This window comes from Humulus lupulus, chromosome 5 (genome assembly GCF_963169125.1).
Source record: "Humulus lupulus chromosome 5, drHumLupu1.1, whole genome shotgun sequence".
Taxonomy (NCBI): Eukaryota; Viridiplantae; Streptophyta; class Magnoliopsida; order Rosales; family Cannabaceae; genus Humulus; species Humulus lupulus.
In genome coordinates this window covers 144745613-144769639 of record NC_084797.1, presented here as the reverse complement: position 1 = coordinate 144769639, position 24027 = coordinate 144745613, and the positions used below count along the sequence as shown (strand labels likewise).

General features: G+C 32.8%; 1 long non-coding RNA gene across 2 annotated transcripts; it reads left to right on the top strand.

Annotated features, from left to right (window-relative positions):
- Nucleotides 1-129: 129 nt before the first annotated feature.
- LOC133780649 (uncharacterized) lies at nt 130-21012 on the top strand. Of its 2 annotated transcripts, XR_009869476.1 has the most exons (5): nt 130-314; nt 434-511; nt 2392-2450; nt 4160-4237; nt 20988-21012. It is a non-coding gene; the product is annotated as an uncharacterized LOC133780649 (long non-coding RNA). The 2 variants fall into 2 exon arrangements; XR_009869475.1 differs by lacking the exons at nt 2392-2450; nt 20988-21012 and having other exon boundaries at nt 4160-4745.
- Nucleotides 21013-24027: the final 3015 nt, after the last annotated feature.

Here is a 24027-nt window from a genome sequence, read left to right as displayed (position 1 = left end):
CTCAACATTTCAGGGACGTATCCTTCAACATTTCTAAGACCCATCCTTTCCTTCAACATTTCTGAGACCCATTTATTTTCCCCATTTCTTCGGCTTGGTACTACATCCGAACTCCGAACTCTCTCTCTCGTCTTTCTCTATCTCTCTGTCAACCATCCTTTCCCAGTCATTGGGCTTGTCGCATGCTGCTTTCCTTCAACCATGAAGGACTGAGAGTAATCAGTTTTACAATCAGAAAAAACTTGAAAAGCCTAGACTTCAAGATTTATCAGTGATAAAACACGGAAATATTCACTGAATGCCATGGTTTAACGGTGAGAGTTGCTATTCTTTTTTAGGTGATTATTTAGGCTTTTTTTGTATTTATGCATTTTGGTGCATTGAATTCACGTTTTAAGATTTCTATGATATTTACCCTCTTGTGCATATACAGTGCACACACTCTTCCATTGTCTTCCAGTGTCGAAGAAACCAGCCTTCTCTCAGAAATTGTGGAGTCTCTTCTGTAGAGGTAACTGTTATATCTTTTTGTCTTTTGATTTTGTTCTATTGATGTACTCTAATAGTTAAATGTGAGAGTTTTTAGATTTGTTTTCCAAATTAACATTTTAGGATTTTTTACATGCTTACCAAGTGTTTGTAGATAGTCCCCTGGTTTTGAGTTTACTGGTGAATGTCAAGCCACTCTTTCTCATTCCTCGCTGAATAATGCCCAAAGTCTCTATGTGTATCTCTCTCTTTCCTCCTCTCTTTAGATTTATCTCTGTTTCTTCTTCTTTGTCCCTATTCTGTTTATTTTGGAGAAATTCTTTGGTAGGTCTTGCTTCTTTCTGTTTGGTCAGAAAGTAAGCAACAAGGTAATTTTTTTTCTCTCTATGCTTATTCTAAACTTAAAAAAGAAGAAGAAAGGAATGGCCACTTTCGAAAAAATAAGGTGTTTTATAGTGGATTTATAAATGTTATATATTTGTGTATTTAAATGTTTTGAACTTAAAAAAAAAAGGAATGACCACTTTCAAAAAAATATAAAATTTTATAGTGGATTTAAGAATGTTATATGTATGTGTGCGATATGAAAAATGTAAATGTCTTTTATTTTATTTTTATCTAAGAAACGTATTTTGATTTCTCAATGCTATGAACTAATGAACAATTTCTACATTATATATAGATTACAGTTTATGCAATCAAGGTGTTTGAATGAATGCCTCAATAGCGAATGACTCAGTAGATTTGTGTTGTTTATTATGTGTGTGACAGATTATTTATTTTCTTCATTATTTATACATTTGCATAAATTTATTTGTAAGACATTATCTTTATTAATGAAATCAAAGCAATTAAGTCTTGGTGTGGCTATATGAAATTAAATTCAAGTTAAATTTATGTCTCATGTCATATATAGGTTATTTCGTATACTCTGTAGTTTCACAAAATTAAATTCATTTTTTTTGTAAATCAAAGCATATTGATTCATGATACCATTATTGAACTTCTGAAAAAGCTTTGGAGCTTATTTGTTTAATGGTCATTAACTACATGAGGTGTTCCTCTTATTTAGTATTTTAATTTATATTAGACTGAGCATAAACTTCTTAGTTGCATGAGTGATCTTTTTGAAAGTTTTTTTACGTTATGATAGGTTTCTTACATTTTATGGTGTATCTCTCTGTTTAGAGATAGAGTTCATCTCTTCATCCAACAGGGTTTTCATTTCTATCTTAGATTTCTAATATTTTTTTTTTTAGATTTTCTTTGCTTTCGCCTAATCTGAAAGGTGCTATTTGTAATCTTTCTATATATATCTGAATTTTGTGGCAAGATCTAGGCCTATAAAATGTTTATTGCTAGCTTGTCTTTTTTGTTATTTATGTAATCTATCTCAAGCCTATAAATAGGGCTTAGTTGACCTAAGTAAAGTGGTTATTTCTAGAATAAAGGGGTCTAGAGAATGTAAGAGTGAGAGAGAGCTCAGTGGGAATGCTAATAGATTGCCTGTTATATGAAGAAATTTGTTATATCTATAACTAATTAGCTCACAAGAAGCACGTACGTCAGCATGTGTACTTGGGTGACAAAATTTTTTTTTACAAAGATTGAGTTCTCTAAAAGATATAGAAGCATTTTTCAATTTGGACTAGTTTTGGTTGAGCTTAGGCTTGTGACATATATTTTAAATGTATTATTTTTTAAGAACTGATTTGGCCTTATGCTTGACATATTGGAAGACAACTTGTTCTTTTTTGTATAGAAGTATATGATACTATTTTATTTAATTTAACAATGATTACTACTTTGTTTATTGGGCTAAAAGAGTTTGTTTTTATTAATTACTAGTTAAGTTTTCAGAATAAAAATATTTACTTTATACTTATGATTTATTTCCTACAGAAGCTTGTTGATGATGATCGGTATAAATAGTTTTACCAAAAAGAAGCATCTCTTGAATGGTATGATTTCTTAATTTCTTTTTTCTGTCTGTGTATATAAGTGCATATAAATATATATATATAAACAAGTATGCATGTATACATTCTGTGACATGATGATAGAGATAGTGTTACCAAGAAGATGAGGTTGAAAAATACATATCCTTTTTCATTGATTTGCTACTGATAAGAAAGCTTTAATGGCTCTATTTTTTAATTGTAATATTTATTTGATAACTCTAACATTTGGAGCTAAAGGTCTATTTGTTTTACTTGAGTGTTAAATGTCCAATATATTTTGGCTCTTATTTTGCTTCTTGCAGCTCGTTCCTTGCTTATGTGTGTAAATATAAATATATTTATATATAAATAGATATTGACTGTTGTGATAGTGATTTGTGGCTATAACTACTGTTAATCCACCATTCGATTTGAACATTTTACTACTATAAATGAATTCAAGTATTTCCTTTCTTTCGTTGGATAAGCTCTGTATAGAAAGAAAAGAAAGAAAAAATAATAGAAATAAATTTCAATATATATTAGTACATATAGATATTTATGTATATATTTGATAATGATTCATGAACTATAAGAGAGGTTCGTACCTTGATCTATAAGTGACTGCCATTCTAAAAATTTGAAGCACTAACTAATTTTGTTTCATGCTACTTATTAGGAGTTTTTGTTTTTCTAGTTACTACACTTGTTAAAAGAGGTATTTTTTTAGTCTATATATAAATATAAATGTGGTATATTATTGATGGCTCTTATTACTCTTATATAAATATAAATGTGGTATATATATAAATCTATTCATGCATATGCTAAGAGTACAACAGCATAGTGTTATAAAAATATTTTATATTCTTTCATATGTTTACTATTTGTACTTCATTTATGATAACTAGAAGAACAAGGGTGGACATAGATGGATCCTGTATTGGTTTTAGAGGACCAAGGGGGCCAATTTTCGGCACCTTTGTTTATGAGGAGGAGGTATTTTATTAGTTTTCTTAAAGGTCTACTTAGTTTAGAATACTGTGTAAGGTATACAGAAATGCAAAATGATAATATATTTATAGCCATGATAATGACAATTGTAAGACAAAGTAAAGTTAAAAAAATTATGATCTCATACTTTGAAATATGGCTTACTTTTCTTTTCTATTATTTCCTTCTTCTTCAATAATCAGTTATCATGCTATGGATTTCATTTTTTTTTTAAAATTAATTGTTTTTAGGGAACTGCATAGATATGGTCATTAACTACATGAGGTGTTCCTCTTATTTAGTATTTTAATTTATATTAGACTGAGCATAAACTTCTTAGTTGCATGAGTGATATTTTTGAAAGTTTTTTTAAGTTATGATAGGTTTCTTACATTTTGTGGTGTATCTCTCTGTTTAGAGATAGAGTTCATCTCTTAAATTGACAAAATTTTCCTTTAGATTAGATTGTATTAGTGTTGATAATCCAAAAGTCTGTTAGTAACAGCTTTGTCTTAATTTGTTATTGTTTTGTTTGTCTTTATTTTGTTAATAAGGTCTCCCACTATAGGTGGTTTTGGACCATTTTATTAAAAATAGTATGTTGGAATATGTTTCTTTATGTTAAGTTTGTACCATTAATGAATATAGTTTATGATTTTAAGACTCGTAACAAGTAATTTCATGAATTTTATGGTTTTATTTTATCATTTAATTTTAATTTTGTATTAATCTTTTAGGTATTGATTATATTCCTTTGGTTGTGGATCGAATTGGCAAGGAGCAAATTTAATTAACTTGATTATTAATAGCAAGAGGTACGGAAGTATATTCTTTTAACTCTTTTATTAATATCATACAAATGTTAGAGGAGTTTGAATATCTTAAATATTCATCCATAGAGAAGTAGGTTCTGAGATTAAAATTGTGTGCTGCGGTGATAACGGAAGGTTGAAATTTTGTGTGTCTTAGAGAAGTAGGTTCTGGAAAATTTGTTTGTGTGTTGCGATGATATAAGGATGAAAACTTATTGTGTGTTGTTTGAATTTTTTTACTTGGTATTGATAGATGGTTAGGTAAGCTTTTAATTTTACTTAGTGGTTGGCATATTAATTTTATTTTTGTTAATAATCAATTGTTGACATATAAAGCTAAAAGTACTAGTAGACTATTCCCATAAGAATGATTACTTTAATAAATTTATTAGCGTTTTATTACTTCTAAGCTAGACAAAAGCTAAACAAATTTATCAATAAGAACTATATTACTTTTAAGCTAGACAAAAGCTCAATGATTGAACAAAACACAAGAAGATCCAAAAGAACATTGCAGACCTTAGTAAATGGTAAAAGAAAAAGATAATTGCAACAAAGAACTAAACCAAGTATTGCACCTTTAAAAAAACACTAATACAATTAATGAAACACTAATACAAATATTGGAACAAAAGAACTATGCATTTGAAGACTTTGAAAATGCTACACATATACAATTAATGAAATGCCTTCGTGAAATCGAATTCCATAATCTAATTAGTATTTGTAATCTCTATAAATTAGAAAACTATATTAAAACTCATAAACCCTGTACCCAAACAGAAATAGAGATTACTGGACTCATTCATCACACTATAAATATATCAATTAGTCTTATAGTATTTCAGGGGAACAAATTGAAAAGCCTAACCAAGTATGCGAATTTTAGAAGAAGCTTAACATTGAAGAATACTGCAAAGTAAGAGCATATTGGCATCATTGTGATGTTAGTAAAGTAATATGTGTGTGTGTGTTAATATATATCTATGACTTTCAGCAAATTCAATCATACTTTAATGGGAAAACTTTATTTTTTTTGTCTTGTTTTGGCTAATCAATGGTCAAACCATGTTTGTCTTCTGTCACAAGTTCTTTTGAACATGCTTAAAAAGCTTGGCCTTTTTTCTCACCTTTGAATATGATTTTACAACAAAAGCCATCCATGCACATAAAACAAAATATATTAGTTGAATTTAATCAGTATATTTTTATCAATCAATTCTTTAAGATCATAAACAAATACAGAAAAACCATATAATCTAATCAGTATTTGTAATCTCTATACAATACAATTTATGGTGTAATTTGATTTAACATTTATGTATTTTGTGTGTGCATAAATTCATTCAATATCTAAATTATTAATAAGTTTTGAATAATACTTGTATAAAATACATTGAGTTATAAATAAAAAGTAAAAGGTAAGATAAACGTAATATATTATAAATTAAGCTATAAATAAGCAAAACACATAATAGACTATGAAAATAAAACAGAAAAGAACTGTAACAAAATAATTATTTAGACTATAATACGTATATAAAACAATACAATAATATATATATGTGAAAACCAGAATAAATTTTCTCACTCAACACATGAGATGAACACTTTAAGGGTAAAGAGGGTATTTAATTCATACTCCTGTAAGAGAGAGAAAGAAAAACAGATAGTTTGAATCAGAAACAAAGTTTTCAAAATCTCCTTTATTCATACTAGGGAGACTAAAATAGTAGTAAGACAACGGTAAAAAGGTCTAAATGAATACCACATTTATTGATGTATGACTTAGACATAAAAAAGGCTAGTGACTATTGAAAGCACACAGATATTATAATTTCTTCCTTTTATAGTTTTCTTACTTTTTTAAGACTTGATAGAAGAAAGAGTATGACATTTGACTGACCCAAAAGCTAGTAAAAACTGTGTTAAATGCGTTAATAGTGGATTTACACACATTCATGAGGGGACAAGAACAAACTTAAAGCTCATGTTTTTTTATCAATTTGTGCCTTCTCAAAGAATCATTCTTCATAATAAAGTAAGCTATGTTCAAACACAATTCAATAGTCTATTAATAAACAGGTAGATACCGAACAAACAGAATTTCCGTGCAACAAATCATACAGGAACATACCTAAGGCTCTTGTTTTTCTTATAAAAAAATGAACAAACAAAATTTTCATGCAACAAATCATGCAGCAAGCGACAAGAGAACAAGGCCAAAAGAACACCAAAAACAAATAAATATTAATTAGCAATGTTTATCCTCTCATATTTCTTCTGCTTTCTGTTTTCTTTCTTTATTTTTTCTATTTATCCTCTAATTGCTAGAGAAACATTAGTGTAAAATCTCTAGTTTAGAATAAGAAAACCTAAGACAACCAACAAAGACAAACTATCAAACACAAAGGATAGGCTCTAAATTATTTTAATATATTTTAAATTATTCAAAAATCAAAACTTAAATAGATTCAATCAATGTAGTAATCAAATGTTTATTAAATAAATCAATTTGATCAATTAATTTTTTTGGTTAGATCTATGAGTAAAAAAAAGGCAACCAAAGTTTGATCAGAGAAAGTAATCGAGCAAGTACTCTAATTCAAACAAGATCACAATACATATTGAATTTCAAACTGTGCATTTAAAAAACTGACTATAAGATTCAGAAGATAGTAAGAGACATTTTTTAAAAATAAGTGTATGATGTACTTTTTTTTTTGGAATATAGAATTTTATAACTATAGTAATAACTAATAATTCAGGAAAAATTTGACTAGATTGATTAAATGTGTATTGATCATATCGTGGAACTGAATTTATGAGTAAACCAAAATTGTACATAGAATCATAAACTTAGTTGATGATTAAACTATAACTTAAACACAGTAAAAGCAAACTCAACACAATTATACAACAGATCACACTGTGGTATAATAGGATCAACATAATAGATTTTATAAACTCTACAGAAATGTCACTACAATTTTCCAGAGGCAACTTTAAGAACACAGACATTTTGATAGTTAGAAAAAAATTCGTTTAACTGAAACCAACATTTAGTGGTTACAGTTTAACTAAAACCAACATTTTGATATTTCAGAAGAAAATTTGTTTCTATTGCAGCAAAATAAAAAAGGCTTATCAGCAAACTAGAATGGTGGTTTGAGAAGAAGTTACAAGTAAAACAAGAGAGTGAAAGTGGTATTAGCAATAAAGACAACTTTTTCATTCATGATGAATATAGTTTGAGAAAGTTAAAAGACTTCTTAAGAACATGGAATAGACACTAGGATTCAAATTCTTAGCCACACCAATCAATGATTCAAATTCTATGTTCTCAGCTTTTCTAAGAGCCAGCATAAGAAAAGAAAACACATGATATAAGAGATAGAGATTCTAAAATAAAATCAAAACATAAAATTTTGGTGTATTTATTGATCACCTGAGTAACAGAGTTATTGAGCTACTGCAGAAGCAATCAATAAATAGGATGCTTATGATGAATACGAAAAATTTCCTTTTCCATGATAAAGAAAATCGAGAACAATTAACTCAAATCACCAATATATTGTTCTTCTTCATAGACAGAAAAGTATTGCTCATCCTCATCAGCTACTAGCCAAAAAAAAATTTATATGCAGCCTATATTACATGTGATAATTCTGTACTAAAACACCACCTTCAGACTTGCAATTTAATGGAGTTACATAGAAACCAAAATGACCAAAAATACCAAAATAACAATCTGCAATGAAATATAATTTATGTTCTATTCATCAGAATTAGCTTTTGAATTCAAGTGCAAAGGAAGACTTGTTGGTTCCATCTCTAATAAAAAAAACAAGAATGTGACAGAAGTTGCCATACATCATTAACTTTTGGGGTGGACCATTCCTAAAACACAAAACAAAAAAGTGCAATAAATCAGTCAACTAAATGGACAAATATACTAGCAAACTAAACCACCTGTACAAAAATAACAACTTTTACCATAAAAAAAAACCTTAATAAAGAAAATGGTTCATTTTTTCCCCTAAACAAAAAGGTCTCTTCATACAACCCTGTCAAGATAGTGATGCTGACTCAAGTCCAAAGGTCTAGACCTTGTCAAAAGTAATATTATATTTAATTAACTCCTATGATGAGCCACCAATTATATATAATATCATTCATTATTTATTTTTATTACACTGATTGTCCTAAATCTCAAGTTCTTCCTGCAAGAATTATAGAGCAATAAAATTATTACATATTAAAACAATGTCAACTGTAACTTCTTAGCCACACCAATTAATGATTCAAATTCTATGTTCTCAGCTTTTCTAAGAGCCAGCATAAAAAAAGAAAACACATGATATAAGTGTTGGTTTTTATTGATCAAATCAGAGATTATGCGCAGCGGAGCAACAATCAAATTGTTAGATTAATCTCATAAGATTTCTAGATCTACTTCTTCACATGCATATATATATATATTAAATCAAGGACAAGAATAGAAAAATTACCTCAGGTCCTTCCTTGCTGCTATCTTTTCGTATGGCTGAATCCTTGAGATCTCACACCAAGATCTTCCAAAATGTTCTCAGGCACACAAAGAACGAGTGTGGGCTCGCTATACAAATAATAGGCAATAACTATTTATCAGATGTTCTCAACACATGAGATCTGATAAAGTTTGGACCTAGGTTTTGTGAAGAACAATGACCTTTATTTTTATCACTGTTCTCTTTCTCTGAGAGAGATTCCTAGATATTTTTCTATCCCTGAAAAATTACGTTCTGTGAAAAACTGATATTCTATATTTAATATATCCAATATATTAAAATATTTGTTATTTTAAACAAATTCAAAATAACTGATCAGTTATCAGATTTTTGCTTTAAATAATAATATTTGAATCATATTAAAATATCTCATTATTTATTTAATATTTAAATAACTAAAATTGTGGAATCAAGAGACTAAGTCCATCTCTTATGCGTGTAGCACAGTGCCTGTGCACTGTGCCACACGTGTACCACATGCCAGTTATGGCATGTGATTTTTCCCAATTTTTATTATTATTTAAATACCAAAAATCCCAAAAATAAATTAATTCAAAATTAATTATATTTTTGTTAAATCAAATAATTAATTAATTACACATAATTAAACAATAATTATGTTTGATACATAGAAAAATATTTTACTTATCACATAAGTCCTTTTTGCCCATTTTTTGTATTTGCATTTGATAGTGATTGTTTGAGCCATTTTGGGGACCATGAACCTATAACATTAAGCTCCAATAAATTGAAACTAAATAATTAAACTGTTTCATTATAATAGTTCATTTATTAATTCTGATATTACTCCACTATAAATTCATAATTGCACACTTTATGTTATAGATATACTTTTACAAAAATCTTTTTCTTAAGTCGTCCATTGATATAACCATCTTACAATAGTTCAACCCTCTAATTAATTAGTTCATAAATTAGAATGGAATAATTACCATTTAACCTTTCTAATTTACTTCTTATTCCTTATGTACCATTAATTCACTAGTGAATAATTAATCTATAATCTAATTATAGATTTGAGCTCAAAATCATTCAGTTCCAGAATTAACCCTTAAGGGAACTAATATACGATCTGTTAGGAAAGATTAGATTCCGTATTGTTGATACATGTTCCCAGCCATCCATGATAGTAAATCTCCAAAACAAAAGTCATTAGCCTCATTCTTTGAAGAGACCTTAACGAATGAATCAAAAGATTTAATAAACATGAACAGGAGTTCATGAACACTCAGGATTTAGGTTGTTCTATAAATGATCATCAGTTATGATATGAATTACAAGTCTTTATTATTAAATGGTTTTTGGATAAAGACTTTAATTCATATCGGTCCATGTCATATATAATCTTATTATATAAAGCACCTTTACCGAGATGTCTTTCCACATCAATAATCTGAATCTAGATTATTTGTATCATTAGGATACTCAGTAAACCGTACTTACAACTCCAATTAAAGAATACCATAACTTTAATTTGTTGTTGTTGACTATTTTTATTCATTCATGTGATCTTAATTCTCTCGTACTAATACAAGATCACATCCTCAATAATGAATATGGAATTTTTCTGATATTTACAAAATTATTCAAACAATAATTTAACAATCTAAATATGACAATAAACCATTGTATTTATTTATTCACAGAAAAAACGAATGTCTTTACATTCTTTTAGGACACACTCCTAACAATAAGAGATAGAGATGCTATAATAAAATCAAAACATAAAATTTTGGTGTATTTATTGATCACCTGAGTGACAGAGTTATTGAGCTACTGCAAAAGCAATCAATAAATAGGATGCTTATGATGAATACGAAAAATTTCCTTTTCATGATAAAGAAAATCGAGAACAATTAACTCAAATCACCAATATACTTAAAAAATAACCGATGTCTTATAATTTAGTGTTTGGTTTCTTTGTTTGCTTTGGTGTAGTTGTGAATTCATTATTTTGTATGTGGTGTCCTTTCTTGGATATAATTTCCATAGCATTTCTCTTGAAGTAATTTGTGATGCTAGATAATAACAATAAAATATTTCCTTGTTTATTTTGCAGATGTGACAAGCGAAGTAGAAAAGGATACTTAATTTTGAAGGCTTTGTGTTGGGCAACTGTAGAACATTTTGTGTTGAAAGTAGTAACTTGTCACTATGTTGAATATTTAAAACTCCTTGAATACTTAAAGAACATTTTGTTGTTGATGACAGTGTTGAATGTTTTAAACTAATTTGTGGATTGTTAATACAATGTTGAATGTTTTTACTTTTTGTTATTTGAAAATCTAGTTCATTTGAGGATGCTAGTATATATTAGAAAGCTAATTTTAATTATATAAAAAAATTAAATATATAGAATAAATTAGTGTTATAAAAATGAAATGTATAATGAGAATTTAAACTTATCTAAATATTAAAATAATACAAAAATTGTGTTATAATATCTATTACAATAACACTTTTTATGCAAAGAATTGTGTTATGCAAACTTCATTAGATAACACAAAAAATGTGTTATACTAAAGTGTAGTATAAGACAAATTTATAAGTATTGAAATGTGTTATATAATCGACTATAAATAACATAATTAAACACTTATCTATTTATTAAAATAACACAGAAAGTGTGTTTTCGTTGACAGTATAATAACACATCTGTATAACAATGTTAAAGTGTTATGTAAAGTACCCTGACCTACGATAACATAGTTGGTCTTAACACATCGAAAAGTGTTATGGTATGTTTTGATAACACATTTTCGGTGTTATTAAAAGCATTTTTTCTTATAGTGCTTCAATTTCTGGTTCAAGCTAAATAACTCTCTCGGGCCCCTCCAGCTCAACGTATCTGCCACTACATTGGCTTTTTCTGGGTGGTAAAGGATGTCACAGTCATAGTCCTTCACCAATTCCAGCCAACGTATTTGTCTCATGTTTTAGTCCTTCTAGGTGAAGAAATACTTCAAACTCTTATGATCGGTGTATATCTCCACTTCTCCCCATACATATAATGTCTCCATACTTTCAGTGCAAACATCACCACTGTTAGTTCCAGTTCATGGGTAGGATATCATTGCTCATATTCCTTTACCTGTCGTGATGCATAGGCAATAACCTTCTCATTCTGCATCAACACGCATCCTAATCCCAGTCTCAATGCATCACTGTACGCCACAAACTTCCCTCCCTCCGAACGAAGGCTAAACACTGGAGCAGTAATCATTCATCGCTTCAACTCTTGAAATTCGTCTGTGTCAACTCTTGAAATTCGTCTGTGTCAACTCAGTCAACAGTGTGGCAATCTTTGAAAATCCTTCCATGAACCTTATGTAATATCCTGCTAGTCCAAGGAAGCTCCTAACCTCTGAGGCATTCCTGGGCCTCGGCCAATCTCTAACTGCCTCTACCTTAGCCGAATCTACCTTAATCCCATCTCCACTAACAATGTGTCCAAGGAATGTCACTTTCGGTAGCCAGAACTCATACTTCTTAAACTTAGCATACAACTGATCTTGCAACTATATCTTCAATTCCTTTAGCTCAACCATAGCCATCCTATACGGTGCCCTCAACACCGGCTCTGTACCCGGTGCTAACTCAATGACAAACAGAATTCCCTGTGTGGCGACAGTCCCGGTAAGTCCTCAGGAAACACATCCAAGAACCCTTATACAAGTCTAGTCTCTCCCGGCCCCACTGGCCAAACTCTAGTGGTATCAACGACATTAGCTAGAAAACTTATACAACCTCCTTGTAATAGATCCTTAGCCCTCAGTGTTGATATCATAGAAATGTGGGGTCCGTGCATAGCGCCCACAAAAACAAAGAGGTCCTCACCCTCAGGCTCAAAAGTCACCATCTTCTTCCTGCAATCTATAGTGGCCCCATATCTAACTAGCCAATCCATCCCCAAAATTATATCAAAATCGTCCATACCCAACTCAATCAAATCTACTAATAGTTCCCTACTATCCACCATCACTAGTAGTGCTCTAATCCATCTCTTAGAAACTACCAGTACCTCTGTAGGCAATATAGTCCCAAACCCCGCAGTATAAACCCACTAGGCCAACACAATCTACCAATCACTTTACTAGAAACAAATGAATGTGTAGCACTATAGTCAATCAATACAGTATATGAAGAGCCAACGCTAGAAAGTTGACCTGTCACTACCGAGGGACTAGCCTCGGCCTCTGCCTGAGTTAAGGTGAACACTCGAGCTGGAGACAAACTGTCTGCCTTCCCTGGTTCCTCTTTCTTCAATGTCAGGAAATCTTTCTTAAGGTGTCCAACCACCCCGCAACAAGCCTTTGCCCGGCATTCGCCTAAATAGCGCTTCATGCATCTAGTGCACTCATGTTAGCTCCTCCAAGTCTCACCGCCTCCCTGGCGGCCACCCTGGGCACCCCACCCCTCCTATCAGGACCAGCAGTGGTCGAGGTGTCAGGAGTCTTCCTCTTCTGATCACTGGGCCTCCGCCCCTACCAAGCCCTGTATATGGAGGTACTGCCCTGTGAACATCCCGTCTCGCAGTGTTCTCCCTCCAGATCTTGTTCTCTTCCTCCTCAACAGTGAGGGTCTTCTCAACCGCCAGGGCATAAGTCATCTCCCCAGGTACTGATGTGATCCTCACATCTCAGGCTATCATAGCATTAAGCCGTCGAACAAATCTATCCTTCCTAGCTGCATCTGTAGGATGTAGATCTAGTGCAAACTTCACTAGCCTGTCGAATTTCAGGGCGTACTCATTAGTTGTCATGCTGCCCTGAACCAACCCAGTGAACTCATTCACCTTCGCTACCCTGACGAAAATGTTATAGTATTTCTAGTTAAGCAAATCCCTAAACCCATCCAAACTCATAGCAGAAACATCTCGAGTCTGTGACGCCACCTCCCACCAAATACGGGAATCCTCTCTAAGCATATAGGTAGCACAGGCCACCCTGTCATTACCTTCCACCCTCATAAAATTCAGGATGGAGGTGATCATACTCATCCACTATTCAGCCTTCAGTGGATCTGCTCCTCCCTCAAAGGTTGGAGGATGTTGTCTCCTGAATTTTTCATAAAGTGGCTCCCACCTATTTCCAATCTTAGGTGGTTGTACAACTGGTGCCACAGCAGGCGGAAAATTAGGTGCAGCACTCCCTGACGGAGTCTGCTGCCTCAGAAGGCGAAGCTCCTCTTCCTAACTATGAAGTCCAGCTTGCATATCAACAAGCAATTTCTGCTAGTTCTCAGGGACTGGCAGAGGGTTCTGACCCTGCTCATCATCTCTAGTCTCGACCCCAGTGCTGGCTAGTCAAATTGATCGCCTTGGACGCATAACTATCCAAGTTTATCTGCAATCAATGACTCGGCTGGTCAGGCAATGATAGCAGGTTTATATCCATTCCATAGTTTAACACCAATATCCCGGCCACAAAGCACAATCATGATGCAAATAGGCATTTAAGCAAATTATTTTCATGCAGTAGAAATGCTAATAAGCATGCCTTAACATATTCACATAGCAGTCAAGGACCAAGCACTATCAGTATATCTCATGCTTCCTATTAATTGTTTAGATAAAGCATTTATATTTCATTTAAACATTCAAACATATAATCACATATATGGTTACCAAACCCTGAGTCGAGCTTGTCTTTAGCGGTGAGTGTACATACCCAACCAGTCTTCAGGAACCCTTAAACCTAGATGACTTTGATACCAAGTTGTAACACCCTGGGTATCCAAGACTATTACACTGTGTATTTAATATAGTGCAAGACCTGCTAATCAGGTCTTTTGAACATAAATGTGTCTCTAAAGTCATCTGACAGGTTAGGGTTAAAAGATTTCGATTATAAAATGATTGGTTTTTATTAAAATAAGAGTTTGATACATGGGATCCCAAAAATAAAGTTTACACGGCAGAAACTACTCTCAAAGTTAATGCATCAAAGCTAGTCGAAATGGTAAAATACAAGTTTGAACTCTAGTTCCTGTAATTCCCTCGATCGTGGAGGTCAAGCAGTTGTTGATGTACACTCTGCCCCCAAATCTCTCCAATTCATGGTTGGTACAACTTTCCTTTGCCTTTACCTGCACGATGTAGCACCCGTGAGCCAAGGCTCATCGAGAAAACCATAATTAACAAGCATAAATGGCAACAAGAGCATATAATAACTTCAATTCAATCAGTTCAACTAATCAACAGAATGCAAGTATTATGCGAGGAAACGATAAACATATAGTTTCAGACATATAATATCTCAATCAGTAATACAAATATTTAGGTGTCGGCGCCCTTAGGCCGAGCCCTCTGGTTATTTAGCTGATCCTAGCATGCTTAGGCTGAGCTACGTTCAGTACGCTAATCATCAGCCTCGGCACCCTTAGGTCGTACTTTCACATCACACATAACATATATATAATTTATAGAGCACATATGTTCCATTACAGGGAATCTTAATCCTGCTCACAACCACTTGGGTGCAATTTTCATACCTCGAGTCTCGAGCGATGGATGAAGAACGGTTCCGAGCATGATCCTCAGTCCTGAGCCTTAACGGTGACCCTAGTCACAAGCAACAATGGATAACTATCAAATTATAATCCAATTAAATGTTTTGGAAACAAATACTAGCCTCTGTGACCTCGAATTCTACTAAATCGGGTAGTAGAATTCGTCCCGAGCGCTTAGGTTTAAATCCCCAAGCCTAAAAACCAACCTATGCTACCTAGGCGGGCCGCGACCTGCCCCTAAGGGTTGCAGCGCACCTCAAGTCAGAGGCGCAACCTCTTGCTTCTAGGGGGATGCGGGCCGCGACTTTCCCCTTAGGGTCGCGGCACACCCATAAGCCACCAGCTCTCCCAGGGCCTTCTGGGGCACACAAGCCACAGCACCCATGAACTGGATCGCAGCGTGCCCTCGTGAACCCAGAAATCACTAGGTTTTCTCAGCATTTTTCCTAGCTACAACCTCAAAATCTAACCCAATTATACACCAGATCAAGAATTCAACCAACATATTACAATAGCCCACTCAAAGCTTTACAACGTCCTAATAACCCTTAATTCATCAAAAAAAAAATTGAAACTTAGAAGCTTAAAACACTGAAATTTACAAGAAATTCTACCATTAAATCATAGTTTATTTCTTACCTTAATGATGCTGATGTTGTTCCTGAGCTGCACTTTAGAGTCCTAGCCTTAGTTTCCCCAATCCTCAAGCTCAATTCCCTGTCTTTATCCTTCAATTCTTCAAATCTCCCTGAGGCAACAAGAGAGGGAGAGAGAATTTGAGAGTGTTCTGGTGGGTTCTGTCTATTTTCCTAGAGACTTAGTGAGTATATCTCTTAATTAAAAAGGACTAAATTTCCCCTTATACTAACCCAGCCTCTTAGTTGCCCATAAGGGCATATTGGTCATTTTCCACCAATTTCCCGCTAACTCCTCGAGTCGTCCTACCAATTCCCAATTAATCCTGTAATTTCCAACTAATTATCAAATACTTACCTAGTACTCGATGTATTCCAAATATGTGTTAAGTTTCTCAAAATACCCCCATGATCACCCCGAGCCGGATATTAAACCCTGTTGTGACTATTCCGCTAATCCGCTTACTAGGATCGCCTCGAGCCGCATACTGCAAATATATCCACATAATAATGTGGTCTCAACCATTTAACACATATAATCACATTTATTCCATTGACGGGCCAAAATTATAGATATGCCCTTATAAACAATAACGAGCCCACATGCATATTTAATACTTATGAACATACATATAAATATATTCATATCATCATATATATCATGACTGCCACATAGTCATGCATCTGATCAATTAATCAGACATATCCAATTATGCCCTCCCGGCACGCTAATCAATGCAGTAAACCCTATTATTATTTTGGGTCGTTACATGGGAAGCATAATATAAGGTGAGGGTAGTTTACCTAGAGCAACGTTAGAGGCTTCCATCCCTACCTGAAGCTCTTCCTCAAGCTCCCGACCCTCCTGAGCTTCTCGGGCTACTTCCACAGCGCGTATATTTTCTAGCCGTTCCTCTGCCAGCCGCTTCTATAAAGCCCTCCAAGTTAGCTCGTCTATGTAGTTGATGTAACGAGACGCCAAATCTCGAGACTTCTTAGACTGGCGATACTTGGTCAACTCCAAGTTGCTGATTTGTTGTTCCACGCTGAGAAGTCCCAACCTAATGAGATTGGCCTCTGTTACCAAGAAGCTAAGGTCCAAGTCTCAGTTGGGAAGAGACTTCATCGCCTGAAGGTGATCCTCGAAGAGTTGAACGTAGTATGTTCGACGAAAAGGGCCTATTCAAACTAATTGAATAAGCATCGAACATGAAAATTCCCTAAAAATATGAAAGTTAAACGGTTGGGAAGATACTCACCAACCCTGGTGAAGTCGAGAATGAGGGTCGAATTGCTACGAGTAGGGAAGCCATTCGTGAAGAAGAAGGCATCCTTGTAGTCCCGAGAATGGTTCTCGTTGTGTTGAGGAGCCTTGTAGTCGAAAGTCGAGGTTGCATACTTCGCCAAACTATAGTACCCATCTCGATTGGTTTTCTTCTTCCTTGGAATGGTTCAGAAGCTATAGAATTATAGGATCTCCGCCGGCGAAGGCTCGGGCCACTTCAACTTCCAGTGCAGAATGTACATTCCCGCGAGCACTCTGTAGGCATTGGGAGAAAGCTAGAAAGGGGATATCCCCACGAACTTCAGAAAGTTCACGAAATATTGTTTAAGGGGTAGGGTAGTCGCCGCCATCAGATGGGCCTAGCTCCAGGCGCTTAGGTCGTTAACATTGCAATGCGCTCTTTCGGACTCCCGACAAAAGCGAATGAGGCACGTGTCCCCGAATGAGTAATGCCTCATAATGGCCTCTATGGCATTGAGATGTCAGAGCAGGGTGTAATAATCCTCCCCTTCAAACCCATCTCCCTAATACATCTGTGTAGGGTGTGGGAGCGGAGCTCTGTTAACTTCCTCGATAGTTAACCCGCTGTCTTCGGGCGTTTTGGGCCTCTCCGCCACTTGGTTGTTGGGACGAACAACTAACTCTCCGACTGGTTCTCGGGCTCCCATCCTTGCACTATTTCCATAGGCACCTTTTTCTCGAACCATTTCAGAAATCTCTTAGTTGAAGATATAGAAATCGTGTTCATGTAGTTGTCGAAGTTCCTCGAACTTCTAAACAAAAACAAAGTAGTTAGTATTCTGACCGAAGGAACGATGGCCAAAATATGGATGACTCTAAGGATACTTCTCAGGAAGAAAACAAAGATTTTGGAAATGTGGGGTATCCCCAGCACCTAAGGACAGACCGGAGGGGATGAACCTACCGGAATCTGGGGCACAGAAACGCAAAATTGACATACAAACTTTTGAGGGCCATTTTGAACGTCCCTAATATCAAAATGTGCCTAAAATGACTCATGAAAACTATAAGCAGTCTCTTAAATGCCATATCACTAGCATTCCTAAACATATATAAAAAATCGTCAAGCATACACAAATAAAAAAGACCGGTCAAAGGCACTTACCCGAGATGAAACGAAGGTAGGTACTGAGGTGAGTCCTAACTCTGAAGTATCGCTTGCCGTCTACCCAAAAGTAGGACGACTCACGCCAATCGTCCAGAGCTCCTAGAAAAAATGTTTGAAGATAAGGGACGATCGAGAGAGAAGAGTGTTATGTGAGAGGGTTTTTGATTTTCGTATGGTTACAGTGTGTGACGAAAGATGTTTTTTCTAGGCTTTATACCCAATAAAACTTAGGGGGAAAGAAACTTCCCCACAACCGTCGGATGGCTTCCCCTAATAAGATCTCGAGGGTGATCCAACAGTCAGGGTTCAAAAGGCATGGATCGCAATCATTGTTTCTTTGGGAAAAGACACATTGGGTGTGGAGTAGACGTTTAGGATCTCAGAGTTGATCCCTAATTAAATGCATGAATTGACAGGCCCAGCAATGGGGCGTTGACACGTGGGTTTGCTCTTAAGAGTGATGTCAGAGGAAAGCCCAAACATTTTTACCTACACTTTTTTAAATCACTCTTAAATTAAGTCTCCACTGCCCGAGGGCGAGTAGAGACTTGGGGGCCAAATGTCATCTGTTTTTTAACATCCGACACGTGGCAACTCACAGTGACTGGATCGGACGCTCGTAGATATCTTCAGGGTATGTTACTCCCCAAGGCCTGTATTTGGGGCAAGGATCCTCCTAGTTGAGGCCTTGTCGTTGACAGTTAGAAGGTCATGGGTGCTAGAGAGTTAGATTACCCTCCGAAGATTGTCCTCAGAGTGGGAGGTTCTCCATGTGAAACAATTACGACTAATTCTTCCACTTTCGTCCCCCAAGGTCCGAGGTTATGGTCATGGAATCTAAGATAGGCACCAGGTGTCAGTCGTTGCAGGTTTACAGCGCCAGAGGATCGTCTGACAACCTTTCTGGCGATTCGTCCACAGTGTTAACGAGTATACGACTCAAAAATTTGCACTCTCACTACGCCGTCTGACATGGAGGTACTTGCAGCACTCCCTGATAGTACCTGGGGCATGTTCCCCATAAATTAGGTACCTTTTTGTAGTGGGCCCCGCAGATCCTGCTTGGGCCGTGGTCTCTATTCAATGCGACCCAATGCATTGAATTGGTTTTAATCCCCCAATAGTAGGAAGAATGTGTATTAATTACTGATGATTAGTATTAATGACCCCAGCCTCTATAAATAGGACTGGGATTCTCATTGTAAAGGGTTCGATTTTTTAGAGAGAAAACACCTTGTACTCAGAGCAATCTAAACGCTACCTAAGAATACACCATTGGGACTTGCTTCAACAAGCTTCCAATCCTCTTATTACCAGAGACTCGTGGATTATGGTTCTTTTATAACCTGAACTACATAAAAGCCTTTGTGTTCTTGATTGTTTATTTCTTTAATTTCTTGTTTTAAGGTTGATAGCGAAAAGGCAGTCAACATATATAAATATATATAATTTACTTTTTATAAAGAATTTTTAACCTTTTGAATAAATGCATGGTCCAAACGTTAATTTTTAAAAATAATGGGTCAAGACGGGTAATCGGCCAAAATAAAGTTTTGAAATAATCGATCTATCTATTCTTATTTTTAACATTTTAACAAAACATGAGGTCTAAAAGCTCATTTTTAAAAATAAATGGTCCAAAGAGGTGATCGACCAAAATAACCCTTACACAAAACATAAATTTTCTTATACATAATTTAGACTTTTTATGAAAAGAAAAACCAGGGAAAGAATATAATAATAATAATAATAATAATAATAGATAAAAGCACTTGTACAACAAGTTTTTTTAACTTTGTTTTCAGTACTTTAATTATTAAGAATTTCTCAAAAACTTGCAGGAAGTTCACTATACAATGAACACCATCATGAAAAAAAAATTGCGGTCAAGATGCCATCACATGTCCATATGAAAAGTATGTTGTACAAGTAGCGTGAAAAGGAATCCCTGCCACACAATCTCCGAAAAAATATTTGAAATATATATTTTTTTAATAATTACAAAAAACTACACGAAGCGCGGTTATATTTTCTAGTTATATTAATATAAATTCAAATGTTATAAAATATCATTATTATAATAATATATAATACAAGACTAGATATTTAATAATTATATTAATATAAATTTAAATGTTATAAAATATTATTATGATAATAATATATAATCCTAATTTTTTACTAATTATATTTATATGAATTCAAATATTATTATTATAATAATATGTGATACAAAATTAGATATTTAATGGTTATGTTAATATAAATTTAAATATTATAAAATATCATTATAATAATATATAATACATAATCTTAATTTTTATTAAAAAAATTATCATTTATGTTTAAAATTATATTATATTACATATATATATTAAGAAATCATAAACAATATTTTGGTTTAATTTTTATTTAATATGTTTATGTCATTTTATATATATATGTATGGAAAAGTTCTCAATGGGTATTACCCACACATGGGTACCTAGATAAATGTGCAAATATGCTGACATGGCATGTAGGTAACTTGATACATCAATTTACCAACAAGTAAAGATTCTTTGTTTTTGCATAAATTTTTTTTTTTTTGGCATTAATTTCGAACTTGTATTTTTTTCATTAGGAATGGTGATTCCAACCAATAAGAGGTAAGCTCTCTTTTCAAGTTTTAAATTAATTTAAAATTTTTAAAATTAGGGTTTCATAATAAATCCACACTCATTTCTTAAAATCTCTATTCTTCTTCTTCATTAAAAGTAAAAAAATATACATAAAAAAATTAGAATTGTACCATGATTTCGTGAGCATGTGAAGGAGAGAAAGAAGAAAAAAAAATCGTGTGGGCAAAAAAAATAGAGGGGGAGAGAGAGAACGCATGGGAGTAGAGGAGAAGGGGATGAAGAATAAAAGAAGTAGATCTAAGGATTTAGGAGGAAGGGTTGGAAAGAAGAGACAAAAATTTTATGATAATCATTGTCTCCTAATCGAATCAGGTCCAAATTGCTTTTAGATCGCACTCGTCGGTATAGATCTCCTGCGAAAAGTTTGGAGTCATCCTCTTCAATGTTCGAAAGTAGAACTCGACGTTGTCTTCATAGTGAGTCGTATTGTTCTTTTTGTAAGGTAATATCTTCATATCTATATATGTGTCTATGATTGAGATCTCATTTTTATGTTTATGTTAGAACACTTGGATTATTATTTTTCTAAAATATTTTTTCTATTTAAAAATTAGGAATATGAAAACCATGTATGTGTAGATGAGGTAGACCGTGATGTTCCTATCCCACCATGGAGTTTGTCATACGTGATGAAGATTGTGATGCAATGACCATTAATATACCATCAGATGTAAACAAAGGGAACCTTCAAATTCCAGACCATGTAAAATGTGTATGTATTATTTTTATTATTATTATTTTAATTATTTTTTAAATTTTATATTATTTTATTTTTTACAGGTGGGGGTGGCAAAAATAAATGCTTTGCTCACAATGGTTGTTAGTTTGCAAAATATTTTGGTTACAAAGATCCTTGAATCTAGAGATAAGTTAAATGGTTCAAATAATATTATCCATCAACTTCGTCGTCGTCTGGTTGGTATAATTTAATAAAGTTATAGTATGAAATATTATCTGGTCGGTATATGTTTATCTAATTTTATTTATTTATTTATTGTTTTGTACAGCAACTATGTGAAGCATCTCAAATATCTGAAGACCAAAATCAAGATATCATTGTTAGTAATAATGTAATCAATAATTAGGGAGATGTGGAGTAGTAATTTGGTTTACTTTTGTATTTTTATATTGTTGATCGAAATAAGTTTGTTTAATTTCCAGTGTAGCATTTTAAATATTATTTGGTGCAAGTATATGTAATTTCCAATGAACTAATTGAAATCTATTTTTTTGCATATTTTTTTAATTTCTTTAACGTATTAAATTTTAATTTCGAAATTATTATTTCGAATTTGAGATTTTATTATTTAAATCTTATATTGGAAATCACAACTAATTAATGATTTTTTATGTGCCCTAAAATAATGGATGACTATTGGTTTTTCTAACAATAAATGAACATCAAAACAAAAATAAGAAATAAAATTTTCCATATTACATTATAAAATACAAATTTAAAAAAAAAAACTTTGATTTATGCCAAACTACTTTGATTATAGGTAAAATGAATTAATACAACTTTTCATTTTTTTCCCAAAAAATGTTAACTTAATTAATTTCATTTTTTCCTTAAACTACAAAACAATACAACTTTTCAAATTTTGTATTATCAATAAATGAGCATGTATTTATAAGATTATATCATAACCAATAACTATTCATATTCTTTACCTTGAAAATAGGGAATTAATTGAAACTTTTTTTAAAGCAATAATTTCAGCATGTGTTAATTAAAAAAAATTCGGCTAGCATTAAAAAAATATTTTGATTTCTTAAAAGAAGCATCTCTTAGTATTCTCTTGGGAAAATCAAATTATGTTGTTGTCAAGTTAGATATTTATTCATTAGTCCTATATTGCCCAATAAGGAAATATATTCATTTAATATAATTGGTTAGGTCATTTATAAAGTCCATTAATTTAGAGATTGCTTAATGGTAAATTGTTAATTATTAATTAAAATTTTAAATTGAAAACCAAAAATTAATATACAATTCCGGCATTAATTTTTTTTAAAAAAAATTGGACAATTTCACTCCAACAAAATTATTAACATTATTAATAAATAAATAAATAATAATAAGATTTTATCTGAAGACCCAAAAAGAAATAAAAGTTTCTATTCATAACAAATCATAATAAGAAAATGTCCATAAAAAAAATTAAAACATAATAGAATAAAAATATTATAGTAAGACCTAAGGAAACACATAGAAACAATAAATTTAAAACAAAACAAAATAACACTTGAAGCATTTTAGAAATTGTCATCTTCTTCTCCTTCTCCTTCAAATATTTCTCTCATACCTCGTTCTTTTTTCAATCTACATCAAAATAGTTGGCCACTGATCCATGCAGAGTTTGCATCGCAAAGGTGCATCTTGTCATCTCTCGAACAAATTCATCCATGTTGTTCTTCAATTCAAGTAGACGACTGAAATTTTCATTAAATTTTTGGAACATAATATCGAAATATATTCCATCTGGATTGTACTCTAGTTGAGCATCAAGTGGATTCACATCTTTCTCATCACTGCTAAACTTCTCAGTCTTGATATTCTTCAATTGAGACTTTGCATCATTGTCAAACTTCTCAACCTTGATCTTCTTCAATGGAGAATTTACTTCATCATCTTTGAAATGAAAGGGTGAAGAGTTATCTTCATTCTTTGAATAGGTTGAATCTGATATGTTGATGATAGATATGGTAGTTGAATGTTTGTAAAACTTGACTTTTTTTAAAAAAGAAAAATAGCATAATCGGTTTAGGTTATATGGTAATATATTTATAGTGTGTGTTATGAAGAAACAATGCAAACTTTCACATTCTTAATAAAATATTTTGGATTCCTTTAAAATAAATAATAAAATATTATTGAAAGAATAAATAATTAATATGTGGTAACTTCCCAATGTAAACACTAATCATGCATTCACATTAATTAAATGTTATTTCTATTTTATAAAAGACACTCATTAATTT